Raw genomic sequence first — 19,638 nt, forward strand, 5'->3', positions numbered from 1 at the left:
AAGACTGTGCTCCTCATGTTCCTTCAGAGCCAGGAGTTAAGACTGTTTCATCTGGGACTGTTTTGCATTCTAATGCAAGCTCAATTAAGGACTCAATTTGTTTTGCCCCTTCTAAGCCCGGATTTATTTCTGGACAATCTGTCTACTGTGAGCCTGTTAATTTTGTGTCAGCCACTACTGGTCTTGTAAATTTTTAGCCGGTCCAGCTGGTTAGTGAATGTTCTGAAGACTCAGGAGCACCTACACCACCACCTATTCCACTTCCACCACAGTCACCAGCGCAGCCTACAGCCTACAGCTCAGCTGCCCTTTTTGTTATCAGCTCAGTCAGCCACCTGGCCTGTAACTCAGTCAGCCACTCAACCACCGCTCCGCTTTCACCAAAACCACCACTTCAGCCGGAAGCTCCATTTTTACCTCAACCATTACCTCAGTCATCAGCTCGGTTTCCTGCAGCTCAGTCTCCTGCTCCGTCCCGAGCTCATGGTTACCTGCTCCATGGTCTCTAGGTCAGTCACCTACTCAGGTTGCAGCTCAAAGATTAGCTCAGTCATCAGTTCAGTCTTCACCTGCTTCTCCCGTACAGGTAGCTATCGTAAGACCATCCGTAAAGGACTGTTTTTTTTTTAACCACTCACTCTAAGCAGAGTGACAAACCCATTAAAACTGTTAAGTTCCCTCAAAAGCTGGGCCCCTTAGAGTTAGTTACTCTCTCCTGGGCCTAAACCCTCAGCTGACTCTGTACCCCTGGAGGCTAAGAAGCCAGCTGAGGAGAGTCAACACCCTGCGCAGCTCCAGCCTGCTCTGTGCCTGCCAGAGGTCCCCACACCTGTGCCTGCCTCCGCTGGAGGGTCAGAGGGGCCCATTCAGCAGCCTTCTGTTTTCACTGGGGGGTCAGAGGAACCGCTCCAGACTCCTCCTTCCGCTCAGGGGCCTAGGAGCCCGTCCAGCCATCACCATCGCCTGCAGCGCCTCCACCTGCGGTTTCCACACTGTCGCCTGCAGCATCATCCTCGTCCGGTCCTGCGGCTGCCACGCCGTCGTCCGGTCCAGTAGTAGTAGTAAAAACTACGCTCACATTAACCAGTGTTGTCTTAAATGTTTTGCTGAATACTGAACAATGTTCCTTTGCGAGGGTCTTCACTGAACCCAACTGCAACTAACTTCCTGAAATGCCGTCCACGTTGCAACAAAGTGAGTGAGAGGAGTTTGCAGAAAATGCAAATTTATGCAGTGTGTCTTATTAAAATGCATCTGGCTAAAATGAAAGAAAATATTCAGTGAGCGCTAATGCACGGCATTATAATTTTAAAACTTGCCTTTGTAGTTTGTTTCATCAGGGCCGGGTGTGATGAAATGATTGTGACACTTTATTAGCGATTCATGTGGAGATAAGAGGAAGATACTGTGTGCACATGATTCACTTTCGTTACAGGAATGCCAGAGTTTTTTTTTTTTCTTTAAAAAGAAATCTGGCTGTCAGATTAACAGCTGCTCTGTTACAATTCAATAATAAAACAATGGCAGGCCCTGCATGAAGAGCTGTGCATTAAAACCCCTGTTTAAAACGTTATCTCTTTTTTTTGCACTTTGTGAGATTTTCACTAGTGGAGTGAAACACGAGATTTTCAATGCATTCTTCAATCTAAGTAGATATTCCTCAATATACCTTTCATAAAGAAATAAAACAAACAAACAATAGAATTGTTCGTTTCAATTCAGTTTTATTCATACAGCAACAAATCACAACAACAGTCGCCTCAAGGTGCTTTATATTGTAAGGTAGCCCAACAATCATATGACCCCCTATGAGCAAGCACTTTGGCGACAGTGGGAAGGAAAAACTCCCTTTTAACAGGAAGAAACCTCCAGCAGAACCAGGCTCAGGGAGGGGCGGGGCCATCTGCTGTGATTGGTTGGTGTGTGGGGAGGAAGACTGGACAAAGACTTGCTGTGGAAGAGAGACAGAGATTAATAATTAAATGCAGAGAGGTGTATAATTATTTCAGAATCTGCATACTTTATTAATCCCTAAGGGAATTATGTGGGTTACAGTTGCTCCAGTATAAATAACAGAAACAGACCAACAATACAATATGTTACAGGTTTAAGAAATTTAAGAAATAGCACTAATATATACAGGTCACTCAATAAATATCAAGGATTGACAGACGTGATTATAAATAAATATCAAGAATGTTGACAGGAATATGACAGAGTAAAAAAGAGTGTGTGCAAAAAGGGTGTAGCTATTGCAGTGTTTACAGTGTGTTAGATGCAGGAGTTGTACAGGGAGATGGCCACAGGTTTCACAGTTTCTCACTGCTCCTGTGGCTAGCCAGCACGTCATGGAGTAAGTTGGAGGTATTATCCAACATCGTCTTTATCTTGAACAACATTCACCTCTCCGGCACCACCTTAAGGGATTTGTATTTGTATTATTATTTAATTTTACATTAATTTATTGTACAGGGTGGGCCATTTATATGGATGCACCGTAATAAAATGGGAGTGGTTGGTGATATTAAAGTCCTGTTTGTGGCACATTAGTATATGTGAGGGGCAAACTCCTCAAGATGGGTGGTGACCATGGTGGCCATTTAGAAGTCGGCCATCTTGGATACAACTTTTGTTTTTTCAATAGGAAGAGGGCCATGTGACACATCACACTTATTGGTAATGTCACTATGAGACCACCCATCTCCCATGCTACAGTTAGCAAACTGCTTGCTAATTTTCATGAAACTGGTTCAGTGTTGGATTTGCCAAAATGTGGACGCAAGAAAACTGTCACCAATGAAGAAACATCAGTGGCTGTCCTAGCTTCATTCAGCAAGAGCCCACAGCGTAGCACTTGCCGCATGTCACTGGAGAGTGGCATTAGTCGAACATCCCTTTGGCGGATATTGGCTACTCACAAATGGCACCCTTATAAACTCTAGCTGCTTCAGCATCTCGACGAGGATGACTCAGATCAGCGCACAGAATTTGCAGAATGGGCAAAACAAAAATTGGAACAGGACCTTCAGTTCACGCAGAAGATTTTGTTCAGTGATGAGGAAAAGTTTTATGTGAATGGTGAAGTTAACCAACAAAACCACCGCTATTGTTCTGACACTAACCCACAGTGGATGGATCCTTCCAAGACTGTTGGACCAACAAAAGTGATGGTTTGGTGTGGTATATGGGGTACAACGATAGTGGGTCCATTCTTCATCAATGGAAACCTCAAGGCCACTGGATATTTGAAACTGCTACATGATGATGTGTTGCCCTCTTTATGCACTGAAGCTGGCACGTTCCCTGAGTTTTTCCAGCAAGATGGTGCACCACCACATTATGGGTGCCAGGTCCAAGCATTCCTAGATCAACAGTTTCCTGGAGTTTCCAGTTGAATGGCCCCCAAGGTCTCCCGATCTGACCCCCTTAGACTTTTATCTTTGGGGTCATCTGAAGGCTATGGTGTGAAGACACGAGATGTGCAGCACCTGAAACTACCGATACTGGATGCCTGTGCTCGCATTTCTCCTGCGGTGTTTCTATCAGTGTGTGAAGAGTGGGAGAAGAGGGTTGCATTGACAATCCAACACAATGGGCAGCACATTGAACACATTTTATAAGTGGTCAGAAACTTGTAAATAACTCATGAAAGAATAAAGTTACGTTGAAACCAAGCACACCATTGTTTTTCTTGTCACATTACCAATAAGTTTGATGTGTCACATGGCCCTCTTCCTATTGAAAAAACAAAAGTTGTATCCAAGATGGCCGACTTCTAAATGGCCACCATGGTCACCACCCATCTTGAGGAGTTTGCCCCCTCACATATACTAATGTGCCAAAAACAGGACTTTAATATCACCAACCATTCCCATGTTATTACGGTGTATCCATATAAATGGCCCACCCTGTATTAATAAATCTATTTTTTCATATTTATACTTGCTGCATGCATGGGGGAAATGTTAGCTGCAAGCTTTATGTGTGCATGTTGTTTACAGCAGTGCAGCGACCCCCTTGAGCTTGAGCCTTTGGGTCGATTGCATTGTCTGCATTGTCCCTTCTTCTCAGCTGTGCTGCTCGTTGCTGTTAATTATTTTGGGATTGACAAGTGCAGTTTCACAGATAATCCCACATAATTCTTCATTTTCAAACATGGGTTCATTGAGATTTACAAAATCCCCAAAAGTTGATTCTGTTCATCTGCACGTAGCGTTCCCGATAAACAGAATCAACTTTTTGGGATTTCCTTCTCTGGATGATTGAGCATGCATCGAGACATTTACAAAATAGATTTAATGTTGTATTCAGAATAACCTAAAATGAGTAACTAAGGCCACAAACTCGGAAGAAAGTGTTTAAAGAGGTCAAGTCATAGTTTGACAGGAAGTCCTTTTCCCAGCCACAGCTAACACCATCTGGTGACCTTCGATTCAAAAAGCAGGCTCAAGGCATTTCAGTCTGGCTTTGTACAGGGAGTGCAGAATTATTAGGCAAGTTGTATTTTTGAGGAATAATTTTATTATTGAACAACAACCATGTTCTCAATGAACCCAAAAAACTCATTAATATCAAAGCTGAATGTTTTTGGAAGTAGTTTTTAGTTTGTTTTTAGTTTTAGCTATTTTAGGGGGATATCTGTGTGTGCCGGTGACTATTACTGTGCATAATTATTAGGCAACTTAACAAAAAACAAATATATACCCATTTCAATTATTTATTTTTACCAGTGAAACCAATATAACATCTCCACATTCACAAATATACATTTCTGACATCCAAAAACAAAACAAAAACAGATCAGCGACCAATATAGCCACCTTTCTTTGCAAGGACACTCAAAAGCCTGCCATCCATGGATTCTGTCAGTGTTTTGATCTGTTCACCATCAACATTGCGTGCAGCAGCAACCACAGCCTCCCAGACACTGTTCAGAGAGGTGTACTGTTTTCCCTCCTTGTAAATCTCACATTTGATGATGGACCACAGGTTCTCAATGGGGTTCAGATCAGGTGAACAAGGAGGCCATGTCATTAGTTTTTCTTCTTTTATACCCTTTCTTGCCAGCCACGCTGTGGAGTACTTGGACGCGTGTGATGGAGCATTGTCCTGCATGAAAATCATGTTTTTCTTGAAGGATGCAGACTTCTTCCTGTACCACTGCTTGAAGAAGGTGTCTTCCAGAAACTGGCAGTAGGACTGGGAGTTGAGCTTGACTCCATCCTCAACCCGAAAAGGCCCCACAAGCTCATCTTTGATGATACCAGCCCAAACCAGTACTCCACCTCCACCTTGCTGGCGTCTGAGTCGGACTGGAGCTCTCTGCCCTTTACCAATCCAGCCACGGGCCCATCCATCTGGCCCATCAAGACTCACTCTCATTTCATCAGTCCATAAAACCTTAGAAAAATCAGTCTTGAGATATTTCTTGGCCCAGTCTTGACATTTCAGCTTGTGTGTCTTGTTCAGTGGTGGTCGTCTTTCAGCCTTTCTTACCTTGGCCATGTCTCTGAGTATTGCACACCTTGTGCTTTTGGGCACTCCAGTGATGTTGCAGCTCTGAAATATGGCCAAACTGGTGGCAAGTGGCATCTTGGCAGCTGCACGCTTGACTTTTCTCAGTTCATGGGCAGTTATTTTGCGCCTTGGTTTTTCCACACGCTTCTTGCGACCCTGTTGACTATTTTTAATGAAACGCTTGATTGTTCGATGATCACGCTTCAGAAGCTTTGCAATTTTGAGACTGCTGCATCCCTCTGCAAGATATCTCACTATTTTTGACTTTTCTGAGCCTGTCAAGTCCTTCTTTTGACCCATTTTGCCAAAGGAAAGGACATTGCCTAATAATTATGCACACCTGATATAGGGTGTTGATGTCATTAGACCACACCCCTTCCCATTACAGAGATGCACATCACCTAATGTGCTTAATTGGTAGTAGGCTTTCGAGCCTATACAGCTTGGAGTAAGACAACATGAAGAGGATGATGTGGATAAAATACTCATTTGCCTAATAATTCTGCACTCCTTGTATTTCTAATCTGAAAGCTAAATCCTCGTTTTTACTGTCTATGCTTGGAAGCTACATATCTTTGATATACAGTCTATGGTCACAATGTGATGAAAAGGAGGAGAAAAGTGCAGAAATTTAAACGAGACGCTTAATGATTCTGAGTAAAACGGGTGAAGATGGAGAAGAACGAGGCAAAAATGTGCTCAGAAGAAAAGTTTGATGAACAGGGAAAACTATGCAGTGGTACCAGGAGCAGATTTAAAAGAAAGTGCAAATTGCAACCCCCTGACTGTGGCTCAGGGGGTTGGGAAGCATATCTGTAACCGGATGGTCGCCAGTTTGATCCCTGGGCTCTCTGTCCTGGTCGTTGTGTCCTTGGGCAAGACACTTTACCCTACTTGCCTACTGGTGTTGGCCAGAGGGGCCGATGGCGCGATATGGCAGCCTCGCTTCTGTCAGTCTGCCCCAGGGCAGCTGTGGCTACAACTGTAGCTGCCTCCACCAGTGTGTGAATGCGAGAGTGAATGAATAGTGGCATTGTAAAGCGCTTTGGGTGCCTTGAGAAGCGCTATATAAATCCAATCCATTATTATCATTTTCATTTGGACAAACTTTTTTTCTATGGATTTAGGAAAATATCATATGCAGCCGAGTCTCATGGCTGCGTCTCTGAAGACTGTAGTGTGTCTGCTGTCACATGTAGGGATTAAAAGGTTAAGAAACAAAAAGGTCTGCTTCCCAGGTGGTTCAAGCCATTCACACACACGGTATCCATGGAAAACATGTTTGCTGGTTAGGTTTAGCGCTGCGCTGCCCCTGCCCATCTGGGATGTCACACAGATAAAATGCAATCATCTTTTTTATTAAGTCGGTGTTCAGTTTATATAGTGAACATATGTAAGACGTGTGACGTGCTTTATAAACTCCCAGACTCACTGAAGTTCAGCGACTCCAGAAGCCGATCACGCAAGAAGAAGCAGCAGTTCCTAATAAAAGGGGAAATATTCATTGGAACGGTTTCACAGCACAGGACATCGTCTCCAGGCTTAATAATTCATACTTACAGAGGAGCATTGAATTATTGAACTGAGCTGTTAGTCCAGTGATGACTCACACACTGTTGTTCTGAGAAGAGTTTCAGTTTTGCCTTTTCTTTCTGCGTCTTATCAGCCCGGCTGTTATGTACCAGACGAGACGGACGTGTGTTTGTTGCATCTTCCTAGCTGAGCTTTATTCTGATGTTAATTCAATTCAGTGTTAATTTTACGATCAGTTGATTTAATTATTGGGTTTAGCTGTACAAAGCTTCCATTTAGATATCTGGATGTCACGGTGGTGGGTCGAGTGAGGAGAACCCAGGAGGAGACACAGGCGAGGAGACGGAACTGAACTCTAAACGAAAGGCGAGCCTTTATTAGGGCTCATACAAGGAGACAAAAAGCAAGCAGCAAGGACAGTGGTGAAACTACACTAGAACCTAAACAGGGAAAAATGAAAACTAAGAAAATTGTGATTCAACTATGAAAACTAGGAAGACTATGACTATGAACACTCTGAACACTGTGACAAGACATGGGGGAGGTAACACAGACGACCTGACAATGACTAAACGGAAACAAATAGACTAAATACACAAGAGGTAATAAGGGGAAGTGGAAAAACACGAGGGAACAGCTGCTACCATGAACATCATGACGCCACAGTGGAAGTGAAAGTAAAACAATGAACATGCACCACAAGATCCCTTCAAAGTGAAACGGGAACCATAATAAGACACAGAAATGACATGAGCTACACAACATGAAACTCACAGACATGAGACATGACAGATTAGACACACTAACCAATGAGGGAGACTTAAACACGGGTGAGACACAAGGGGAATCTGTTAAACCATGAACTGTAACTGCACCCTAGCCATGACAGAATTTAGGTCAGCTGAATATGAAACTAGAACACAAATGAACAACAAAATACAAAGAAACTCAAAACACTGGGTCACACAAGCCAGTACCGTGACACTGCCGACAAACAAAATCTGGATCTGTGCAGCTGCTAGTATTCCCTCTGCAGACCGACACTGTGCCAACCAAACTCATCTGCTCAGCCCTGCTGTACTCATTGTTGGTATGTGAGCCTGCAGAGGTGCGTGCTGCGTCCTTAAAAACACACAGTTACTGTCACAGATTAGTAGGCAGAGGACTCACTCGCAGGACTCTGAAGTTTAGAGAGAAGGTGAGGGTTTATTTGCAATGTGACACCAAGTGAGAATATATACATATATACAGTGGAACAGATAACACGGGGCTCCAGGGAGTAGGGCGGGGTCCGAAGGGGAAGGTCCAAGACGGGGGTACACACACGCTCTTCTTCCACTTGATCCGTAACTCACTCAAAATGTCCACACCAAAAAGCTCACCCTCACTCACACACATCCACAGAAATCCAGACGGCAGGGAAGACAGGCAGGGAGTCTAGAAGGCCTGTACACAGAGAAAAAAAACAATGTCAGAAGGAAACTCTAGGAGATCAAAGGAACACTTTCATAGGCTAAGCTACACTGACGCTTGGTAGTGTGACAATCCAGGGAGGAAGCAGCCTCTCTTGCCATCTTAAGTAGTCTGCCAGGATCAGTGTGAATGAGCCACAGGTGTGTGTTCAGGGTGGGTTCAGAGGCGGGGAATCAAGGTCCAGTTCCGCCCTGGTGGGAGAGGTTAAGACAAAAAATACACACACACACCACGACCTCTCCAGATCTTGAGAACCATGACAGTTACAAGGTGTCCGTAAAACAGTAACAAATGGAGGAGTCGTTTCAAGTTAATAACCTGACTTATTTCAGCTTTTCCTTTTTTTATTGTCATTACTACACAGCAAAGGAGGAAAGCAGAAAGCTCTGACACTTGGTGCTGTGTAGATTATATACAGGAACTCTGGCAGTGTTGTAATTTCCGGTTCCACCTAATGTGGGCAGTGTTGTCTCATTGCAACAGTTCAGTGAAAAGTATTACCTGGACTCTGAGAACAGAAGAAAAAATGACACCGTGTTAATGGTTGAGTGTGTCGGCAGTTGTGAAAAAGTAAAATGATAAGAGCTTAAAAAGTCTTTGTATGTATCTTTGTAATTATATAGCCAAACAAGGCAGTGAGAAGTAGCAGCCTCCCCATCCCCGGCTGCCTCCCTCTTCCCGCTCCAACACACCCACCCACACAAGTAGGGCCTTGGGGTGCGGGTGTGTCACCAGGGTGCAGGGGAGGCACAAAACACAACAGAAGTGCTCCAGGATGCTAGGGCGCAGTGTTGAGCTTTTGTTACCTAGTGGCTACACAAGCCAGCAAGTACCAACAACCGGATTTGGTGTGTGGTAGTAACAGGTAAATGAACATTTTTTTTAAATTATTTGAATATATATGAGTGCTTGTGTATAAATACACAAACAATACACATATACTTTCAATTGTGTAATTTAAGTGATCTAGGTAGCTCTGTTTTGGAAGTTCAGTTAACGCTAGAAATGTGTTTTGAAGTTTGTACGTGCTTTGTCTCTAGGGGCCACCACATATATTTATATATAAACATATATAAATAAAACCACTTTTTTTACATTAGTACATTTTTAATGTCTTAGTACAATACATTAATTCATTTTTGTGCATAATTTTATATTGTTGTTAATAATAAATTAATTAAAGCAACAAAACAACCTGAAGAGGAGCCGAAAGAGCCGGTTCTCTAAAAGGAGCCGGAAATCCCATCACTACAGAGGAAAATAAAGCTTTGCTTATCATGAGCTGCAGTTTAAAAATGTAGGTAGGCAGGAATTTATACAGTCCTGTACTTGGTACATATCTGTGTAAATTTGGTTTTGGGCCCGAGTAAAATGTTATCCACATTTTAATAGGTTATGGTTACAAAAGTTTATTGTATGTCTTGATTGTTTGTGACCGGGCACACTGGTTAATGGTTTCATAATAAAATTGCTCACCTGTGTGTGCCTGAAATGAGCTGTTAGCTTTAGATATGGTTGCATCTGTTTTGAAACATCGTGTGTAAGCCCTTATATTGTTCTTGGCTGTAGGGAGCGTGCAGCGGGGTTGTGGTGGTTGCAAAACTGCTTTGTGGGATTATATTACAATGTGAGAAGATGAAGTGTTCTTGGAAACCTGAAATGAAAGCTTTGTTTTAGTTTCCAGGTAATTAGCGCCATAATTAAATTGCATGAATTAATCGGTTGGTAGACTGAAAATGGATTCCAAAAACTTATGGAGGCTCCTTTATGCCGCTTTCATCGCTTACCAGGTTTAGTCCACCTGGAGTTAGAGTTGTGTTTTTCAGTTGTGTTTTTATCAGGAAGCCCTGATAAGTATGCCCAATAATAAGGCTCCAGGTCCAGACGGCTTCCCTGCAGAATTCTACAAAGAATTCTGGACAATTCTGGCACCAGTATTCCACGGAATGTTGCAGGAAATCGAGGAAAATGGCAGACTACCACCAAATATGAATTCTGCCAACATTAGTCTCCTGCTAAAACCAGGCAAAGACCCTTTATTTCCCTCAAGCTATCGTCCAATTTCTCTTTTAAATGTAGACCTTAAAATAATCTGCAAAGCTCTCTCAAAGAGATTAGAGAAAATAACCCCCCTCTTAATTCATCCTGACCAAACTGGTTTCATAAAAGGTCGGCACTCCTCAACAAACACTCGTAGATTACTTAATTTAATAGACTACTCATACAATAAAAACATCGAAACCATAATATTATCTCTAGATGCAGAAAAAGCATTTGATAGAGTTAACTGGAAATTTTTATTCGCAACTTTACACAAATTTGGTTTTGGAAACTCTTTCATAAACTGGATAAGAATATTATACAATTCCCCAACAGCTCATATCAGAACAAATGACCAGACATCCTCCAGCTTCTGTCTCCTGAGGGGCACCAGACAGGGATGCCCACTTTCCCCTTCACTTTTTGCAATTTTTATCGAACCTCTAGCAGCAGCAGGCTACAACAATTAAGGGCATAAAATGTAAGAACATAGAACATAAAATCAGTCTCTATGCGGATGATGTGTTGCTTTTTCTGCAAAACACACAAACCAACCTCTCTGAGGTAATTACTCTAATAAACTGGTTTTCAAGAGTTTCAGATTATTCAATTAACTGGCCAAAATCTACAGTTCTCCCCATTAACTGCTCCTTCCATAATTCTTCCTCTGCCCCACTGCAATCCGGAAATATTAAATATTTAGGTATTAATGTTTCTCCTAAGCTTTCAGACTTAACTAAATTAAACCACATCCCACTTCTAAAGAAAGTAGAAGGCGATCTGACTAGATGGAAATCTTTACCCATATCACTCATGGGAAGGGTCGCCACTATAAAAATGATGATCTTGCCAAAAATAAATTACTTATTTTTGATGATCCCTAACAAACCATCACAAGATTGGTTCAGATCTCTGGATTCATATATTTCCAAATTCCTTTGGAAAGATAAACCCCCGCGTATCAGCTTAAAAACGCTACAAAGAACCAAGGATAGAGGAGGATTAGATCTGCCTAATTTTCACCAATACTTCTTAGCCAACAGGCTTCAGTTCATCTCAGAATGGTCAAAACATACCTTCTTAGATGAGCCCTGGCTAGATGTTGAACAGGCACTATGCAAGGATCTAGAGATTTCAGACCTACCATTTATTAGCTCAAACATCAAAAGACATGAATGCTTTAAAAGAATCAACATCAGCTTCTCTCTGACAGCATGGTGGGAGTTTCTAAAAAATAACGGAGTCTTCATTAATCCCATGCAAACGTACACCTATCTGGAACAACCCTGACATATTACAAAACAATAATATGATTAATTTCCCAGAATGGAGTTGTAAAGGAATTAAATACTTAGAACATATATTAGAGGGAACAGAATTTATTCCATTTGACAGACTAGTTGCACAATATGGGATCAACAAGAAAATATTTTTAGAATATCAACAAATTAAATCCATAGTAAAAAAGAAATTTAACCTCAGGCAAGTTGAATTACAAACACCACCAAGTGCGGCACATTTCCTTACTCTTAAATCCCCCAAATTATTATCTAAAATATACAGAACACTTTCTAAATTAGATGAATCAATATCCCTTCCTATTGCAAAGTGGGAAGCAGATTTATCAGTCAGCTTAGACCAAAACTTCTGGTCTCAGGTATGCTTAAAAACCTTTAAATTGATTAAAAATCCCAGTCTGCAATTAATACAATACAAAATACTACATAGAGTGCACTATACAGGTCATCGGATGTTCAAGATGGGCTTTACATCTTCCAACAACTGCTCACACTGTCAAGGCAATACACCAGACAATTACATTCATGCTCTTTGGTTCTGTCCACCAGTGCAGAAGTTTTGGCGCGAGATATGTGAAGACTTATCAAAGTGTCTGAAATGTAACATTCCAACTTCCCCCTTAGTATGTTTGTTGGGCAGCTTAGATAATGTCACTTCAGAAAAGAATATAGCCCATATGGTTTTCACTGCCCTATGCATAGCCAAGAAAACAGTCCTCATGAACTGGAAAAATAAAAACAATCTTAATTCTAACCAATATAGAAATTATCTATTAGATTACATTAGTCTTGATACAGCCTCTGCCACCACATCAGATCAATTGCTCTGGGCTCCTTTGATCAGCTCCATCACCTAGTGGGGGTGGGGGGTCATAGTTTGGTCCCGCCTTCACTGTTATGATTGGTGTGGGGGTAGGGACAGGCTTAGGGCGTCGGGGGGTTCCCCGGAGGCATCTTCCTTGGGGGGCTCAACCCGGGGTAGCGGTCATGTCCGGGTGGGGGCTCTTTTGGCTCTCGGGTGACGGTTTCCTCGTGGCTGCGTGCAGCGGGGCTAGGGGAGGGTCTGTGCTGACGGACGTGGGTTACTGACCTGGTAGCCTGGCTGCCCCTGGCTGGGTCCGGGATGGGCGTGAGGTTCTGGGGGCGCTCCGTCTCTGGGCTGGGGCCCTGGCCGGGCCTCGGGGCCTTGGGTCCTGGTTTGTGTGTTGCCGGGGTTGTGGGCGGGTGGGTGCATGGGGGCCCATCCCTGGCGCAGGGTGCCGCCGGTACGTCGAGCCGCCTGGGGGGCTCTTCAACTGGTGGGGGAGATTGTCACACCTTGCAGGAGCTTTCCTCTCCTCAGGAACTCTCTGCAGGAGGGGGAGATACAGGAGAGGTGGAGGAAGATCTCAGCCTGGGCGTCTATTGTCTCATGTAGTCTGGAAGATGAATGGATGGTGGGGTGGGTGCAGTTTTCTCTGTGGTGGGGTTGGGTGGACTGTCCCGGGCTCTGTGGGGCCGGGGGGCGCTGCTGCTCTGGGCCCCGGTCTGGATGGGCCTGGGCCCCCTTTCCCTGGCGGGTCGCGGAGTATGGGAGTGCCTACTGGGGTCAGCGGGGGAGCTGGCCCCAGGGAGGGGTCACCTGCCCCTCCCTTCCTTCCCTCCCCATCTCCAGCTGCCTCCCTCTTCCCGCTCCACCACAACCACCCACACATGCAGGGCCTTGGAGTAGGGGTATGTCACCAGGGTGCAGAGGAGGCTACCCCCCCCCCCCCCCCCTCTGTCCCCTTCTGGCTGCCTCTGCCTCAATTTTATCCCACAGCTTAGACATTCACATTACTCACACTCTCATTACCATACATATAGGATCTTGGGGGTGGGCACGATACACGGAGTCCAAATTACCATCAGGGTGTACACCTCACCCCTGGCGTCGTTGCCCACCTCTCAATTTTGAATACACGTAGACATTGAGGGCTAGCAGGAGGGACTATGCGCTTACCTGCTGCTCTCTGGCAGGTAGCTCCATGCCCTCCTGGGTTTTAATTGCACCTTAGAACACACATGCATCAACACTACAATGAGCGGGTGGAGGGAGGTTTGGAGTCTTCTCTCACCCCCGTTCTCTGCGGCCTGCTGGAGCGGGGAGGCTAGGAGGAGTTGGCCGTCCGACTGCGGTCTGGAGTGTGGGGCCTCCCTGCTGCTGCGGAGTCAGGGCGGTCTGCCTCTCCCCACCGCAGGGAAAAGGGTAACACCACCTGGGTCTGGGTGCAGTTCCCCCCTCCAGGGGCAAGGGTACCTAGACCCGGTTCGTAGAGTACGCTTGGGGAGTGTGATTGTGTGTACAGCGTCTCTTTATGTCTGTCTCCATGTTGGTTGAGTGTGGAGTAAGTGCATATGAGAGCATGAGGGTGGGAATGGATGTTTGTGTCTGTGTGTGCCTGTATGTCTGTGTCTATATGTCAGGTTGGGTATCAGACGCCACCTCTCTGGGGACATCTCAGGCCCTCCAAGGTTTGGAGGCCTATCTCCACCCACCACTTCCCCTGCCAGTGGCGGACTCCCTCAGGTGTCGGTGCGTTGGTGGTTCTTTGTGTCTGGGGGTGGGCGTCCGGGTACACACCGGCTCACTCCTTGGCGGCCGCTTATCGGGGCCTGGAGCCTGGGGCTCGCTCGGGCCACTTCGGAGGTGGGGTGCCCCCGGCCTCTCGGCCTGGGGCTCGGTCACTCAGGCACAGCTGGCTGCCGGCGGAGCTCACGGGCGCGTCACTGCAACTCCCCCTGGCTTCTGCTCCGCGGCTGCTGAGTGAGCCCTCATCTGGGACTCTCCTCAGCTCTTTCTGGGACAGTGGCGCGGCTGCCCCTCTGTTGGTCTTCCTTGGTCTCTTGTGTTCTGGGGGCCTCTGGATGTCTGGAGTTTTGATCTCCTCCATACCTGCTTCATACCCTGGAGGACGGGGCTGTGGCTCCCCACACCCTCTAGCAGATCGTTACATGGAGAAACCAAGCATGCTGATCCACACAGGTATGCACACAGGTGTACACACGGGTATTCACAGACGCGGACTACAGCTTTCTTGGCTGCTGCCTCAAAGCACATTGTGCGCTGTCTATCTTGCGTGCTGCACAATATCGTTTATTATTTAGTATCTACTGTTATCTACTGCTAGCTAGTTTATTGTGATGGTGCCGTTTTTTTTCTTTCTTTCATTCTTTCTCCCTGTCCTATCCCCCAGTCGTGTCTGTCCCGTTTGTAGCAACTGAAAATAAAATAAATTCATAATTATAATAAAGGTCAATCAAATGGACCAATATGGCAAGGCCATGATGATCCACTTGGTAAAATAAATCCGCTTGGCATCTTTCTTGGCCTTAAGACAACAATTCTGATGGCTAAAGATCCAAACGGGACACAAAAAAAAAAAAAAAAAAAAAAAAAAAGAGTTGTGTTTTTCTCACAGACAATATAAAATACTTGTTTTATTTGGCAGGTAGCCGTTACAGCTCAAAGCTTAACAACAGTAACATCAAGTAGCATTCAGCTGTGTAGACCAGTGGTCCTTAATTGGTGTCCCCTGAGTATCTTGGTACCACAACTGCTGTATATGACATCAGAGGTGTAATATTGAACTACATGCTACGGCATACAAAAGACACATAAATGAATAAACAGAGTTGTGTCTACACAATACAGAAAACATATCAAAGAATTCATTTTAAATTTGTTTTTTGTGCACTTTGTTACTGGCAGCCTGTTGTAATTTCTTTTGTTGTATCTATGAAAAATGTCAAACATAACAAAGGTTTTATTATATTTTTACACCAACAAGGTGATTCTCCGTAAGCTAAAAACTCATTAATCTGGATGCTTCCTCTGGATGGCATTACCTTGGCCTCCAGTAACGCTGTGAAGAACCTTGGAGTCATTTTTGACCAGGATATGTCCTTCAATGCACATAAACAAATATGTAAGACTGCTTTCTTCCATTTGCGCAACATCTCTAAAGTTAGAAATATCCTGTCTCAGAGTGACGCTGAAAAACTAGTTCATGCATTTATTACTTCCAGGCTGGATGACTGTAATTCATTATTATCAGGATGTCCAAAAAACTCACTGAAAAGCCTTCAGCTAATCCAAAATGCTGCAGCAAGAGTCCTGACAGGGACTAGAAAGAGAGAGCAGATTTCTCCTGTATTGGCTTCCCTTCATTGGCTTCCTGTTAAATCCAGAATTCAAAATCCTGCTCCTCACATACAAGGTCTTAAATAATCAGGCCCCATCTTATCTTAATGACCTTGTAGTACCATATCACCCTATTAGAGCACTTCGCGCTCACACTGCAGGCCTACTTGTTGTTCGTAGAGTATTTAAAAGTAGAATGGGAGGCAGAGCCTTCAGCTTCCATAGTGATTCTAATTTTATGGAGGACTTTTTTTATAAAGTAGAAAATTAATATAGGTTAACTGACCTGTGTGAGAGTAGTTTTCAGGTAGCTGCTCTGCTCTCTGTTGGCACGGTGCATTGAAAAAGATAACAGTGAATGAATGATATCTTTAAACTTAGTTACAGCCATAGCTGGACTGGGGTGGGCCGATGGTGATTTTTCGTTTTTATGGGCCGATGAGTTTTTTTTTTTTTGGTAACGGTATAAACAATGAAAGGTGGTGGATTGGCCAGATGCTGGCCGGTGTGTAAAAGTAACTCAGTTGTTTGGTGGGGGCATCGCGGAGCTTCCACAGATTCGGTAACATTAGCAAGTGGTGGAGGCCAGCAGGTGGATGAGAGAAAGGGGAGGCAAGAGGAGAGACCCGAGGCGGCCGCCAGTCCCAGTGTCAGGTGAACTGAACTTCAGGTAAGAAGTTATGACCTGCAGTCTATCTGGGTCAGATATAAACCAAGCTTGGGTGGAGTTTATTTTCGTTGTGCTGACTTTTTACAGTCAGTTACAATAACTCGTACTGCGTGCTAGCTAGCATGACGGACTTTCTATACAGCTAGGTGGGTGCTATGATGTTACTGATAGTGAACTTTATTTTATTCATAAGGTTTGTTAGTAGAGTTGCCAATGGAATCATCCCTCATTCAGAGAAAATATTACGCGTTTTGTATTGAGCTGAAAAGGAGCAGTTTGTCCCGGACTTCAGCTAGGATGGAAAAAGACACAAAGCTGGATTTATTCTGTCTTTACGCTGTCAGCTGCCTCTTCTTCGCTCATTCTTTCCCCTCCCTCTCCTGTTTCTACTTCAATGAACATGATCATGAAACTGATCAATGATCAGCTAATCAGCTTTTCTCTCTTGTTTGTTTATCGCCCACTTTGCGCCAGAAAAAGGAAACCACCGGATGTTGCGCTAAACAACAGTTGCACGTTTAAGCTTGATCAGCTGTTGTTAGAATTTATTTAATATTAATTTCTAGTATCAGCTGATGTTTGCTGGAGCCACAGCTGTAAAGGCTGCTGGTCATGATGCCGGTTTGGAAATGTGGTGAGAGGGAAACATGAAGATGAAACCAGGAGATGTCCTTACTGAATCATCAGAGCTGAACAGGTGATGGAGAAACAGGTTTACCTTTTAGTTGACATGAATGAGTTGAAGGGAAGTTATGAACTGTTTCTGAGAGACAAATAACACCAGGATCCTTTTTTACGCTGACAGCTGGTAACTGTGCAGGGGCGGGTCTAGCAAAGTTTTGCCAGAGGGCCAGGTAGGGCATTAACAGGGAAAGGGGGGCACAAAGAAATACTTTTCTTTCCTTTTCCCATTTAAAATGTCTAGCTTTTGTTAAATATCTGAATCTTACAACCAAAGTTTTTCTCTGACATAAAATGTATAGAAATCATACACAAGACAGTGTACATCAGCGGTCCCCAACCTTTTTTGCGCCACGGACCGGTTTATGCCCGACAATATTTTCACGGACCGGCCTTTAAGGTGTCGCGGATAAATACAACAAGATAAAACTAGTACCTGTACCGAAAAAAAGAAGATTTATTCATAACACACGTGAAAAGACCCATGAAAACAGAGTTAACGATAAAAACGATAACAAAATAAAGCTGAAAACCGATAAAAACCCTGAAAACTATACATTTCACACCTGAGCCTCAACTCTCGCGGCCCGGGACCAAACGACTCACTGACCGGTACCGGTCCGAGGCCCGGGGGTTGGGGACCGCTGGTGTACATCACTGTCACAACAGCGTCTGTTTTCATTCAAAGGCTTTATGGCTTCTCCTATAATACCTGGGGGGCCGGTCTCTAGTCAAAATGCCCAGGCCGATTTTTTTGTCCCAGTCCAGCCCTGGTTACAGGACTTTCAGAAAGACATCTACTGTGATGAAATCTACTTCCCACCGCTGTGTATTTATTATCCAATACTGTCATCTTCCCCTCAGCTTTGAGGATTCTGACAACTAGAATGACTCGGGGGTGTTGATTCATGTCAACTAACATAATCATCCTGCTGTAACCAGGTTTCTGTAAGGCAGAGTAAATCAGTGTGCTGATCAATTATTAATTCATGTACTAACAGGGACTCGGAAGAGAAAGACCTCATGTCCAATAATCTACACTTCACTGTTTGACTCTTTTTTGCTGTTGTGAGTTCTATCTTGTTCTTTCTGTGGTCGGTTTTCCCAACCAAGCAGTCAGCTGAGTCGCCTCTGTCAGTGTGCCCCAGGGTGGCTGTGGCTACAATGTAGCTTGCCATCACCAGTGTGTGAATGTGTGTGTGAATGGGTGGATGACTGGATATGTAAAGCGCTTTGGGGTCCTTAGGGACTAGTAAAGCGCTATATAAATACAGGCCATTTACCATTTAGCTGAGACTGAAGAAGTCACTTGGATCAGAAACGTTTTTCCCACAGAAAACGCTACGTCCAGATGAACAGAATCTACTTTCTGAGATTTCCTCACCTGCATGATGAGCATGCATCAAGATATAAAAACAAGTAGAAGTCCAAGACAGCAACTCTGCCAAGGCAGCTCACTCTCTATTTACTTTCAGGGCAATAGTTTTGTATTTTGTATACAAACTAGGGCTGCACGATTTTGCATAAAATGAGAATCAGGATTTTTTGGCTTAGAATTGAGATCACGATTCTCTTTTCCAGTATAAATATTTATTGCACTTATTAACTGCACATCAACTTCGTAACAGTTGAAACTGAACATAAAAACAATAAATAAACATAAAAACAACAAATGTCTCACATTTTGTCGTTGCTGCAAAATGTTGTACTGCTTGAAATTCCGTCTCCACCGTTGTTCGACGCTGCGTGTATAGAGCAGGTAGTGCAACAATAGAAAAATAGTTGCGGGACGGCACTGTGTAGCGTTTGTCTAGGGTGTTGATCATTTTCCTAAATCCCTCGTTTTGCACAGTGTTGATGGGAGCCATAGCTTTGGTCAGGTGATAAGTGATAGCCTCCGTAATTTCTTTGTGCCTGCGGGAGTTCGACGTGTATAGGGAAGCGCTGCATAAGGTTCCCATTATTGATGTTTGGGTGGTTGACTGGGACGGATTTTCTCCTGTCACTTTCTCGTCATCCCTGACGTGCTCTCCGTTGTTTTTTCCCTGCTAATTTTAGCATCACACGGCACAGCTTCTGTATCACGTGGTATAAGGCTCCGCCCTTGTCATTTGTTTTTGGTTTTTTTTGTTATCTACAATTAGGTCCTCACTCCATGGATCACTGAGTGTTTATGTCACAGACTAACTCTGACTCTCCTGACCTTGAATGTGAGAGCACAGGTCTAATGTTAACTTTATTAACTTACTCTGGCCCATATTTAG

At 44.1% G+C, this 19,638-nt stretch overlaps 1 long non-coding RNA gene across 1 annotated transcript; it reads right to left on the reverse strand.

Moving 5' to 3' along the window:
- Positions 1 to 8,191: 8,191 nt before the first annotated feature.
- LOC120739065 lies at positions 8,192 to 9,268 on the reverse strand. Its single transcript, XR_005697113.1, has 2 exons — positions 8,579 to 9,268; positions 8,192 to 8,496 (listed from the first exon to the last, which is right to left on the reverse strand). It is a non-coding gene; the product is annotated as an uncharacterized LOC120739065 (long non-coding RNA).
- Positions 9,269 to 19,638: the final 10,370 nt, after the last annotated feature.

This window comes from Simochromis diagramma, unplaced genomic scaffold (genome assembly GCF_900408965.1).
Source record: "Simochromis diagramma unplaced genomic scaffold, fSimDia1.1 OVJJ01000321.1, whole genome shotgun sequence".
Lineage (NCBI taxonomy): Eukaryota > Metazoa > Chordata > Actinopteri > Cichliformes > Cichlidae > Simochromis > Simochromis diagramma.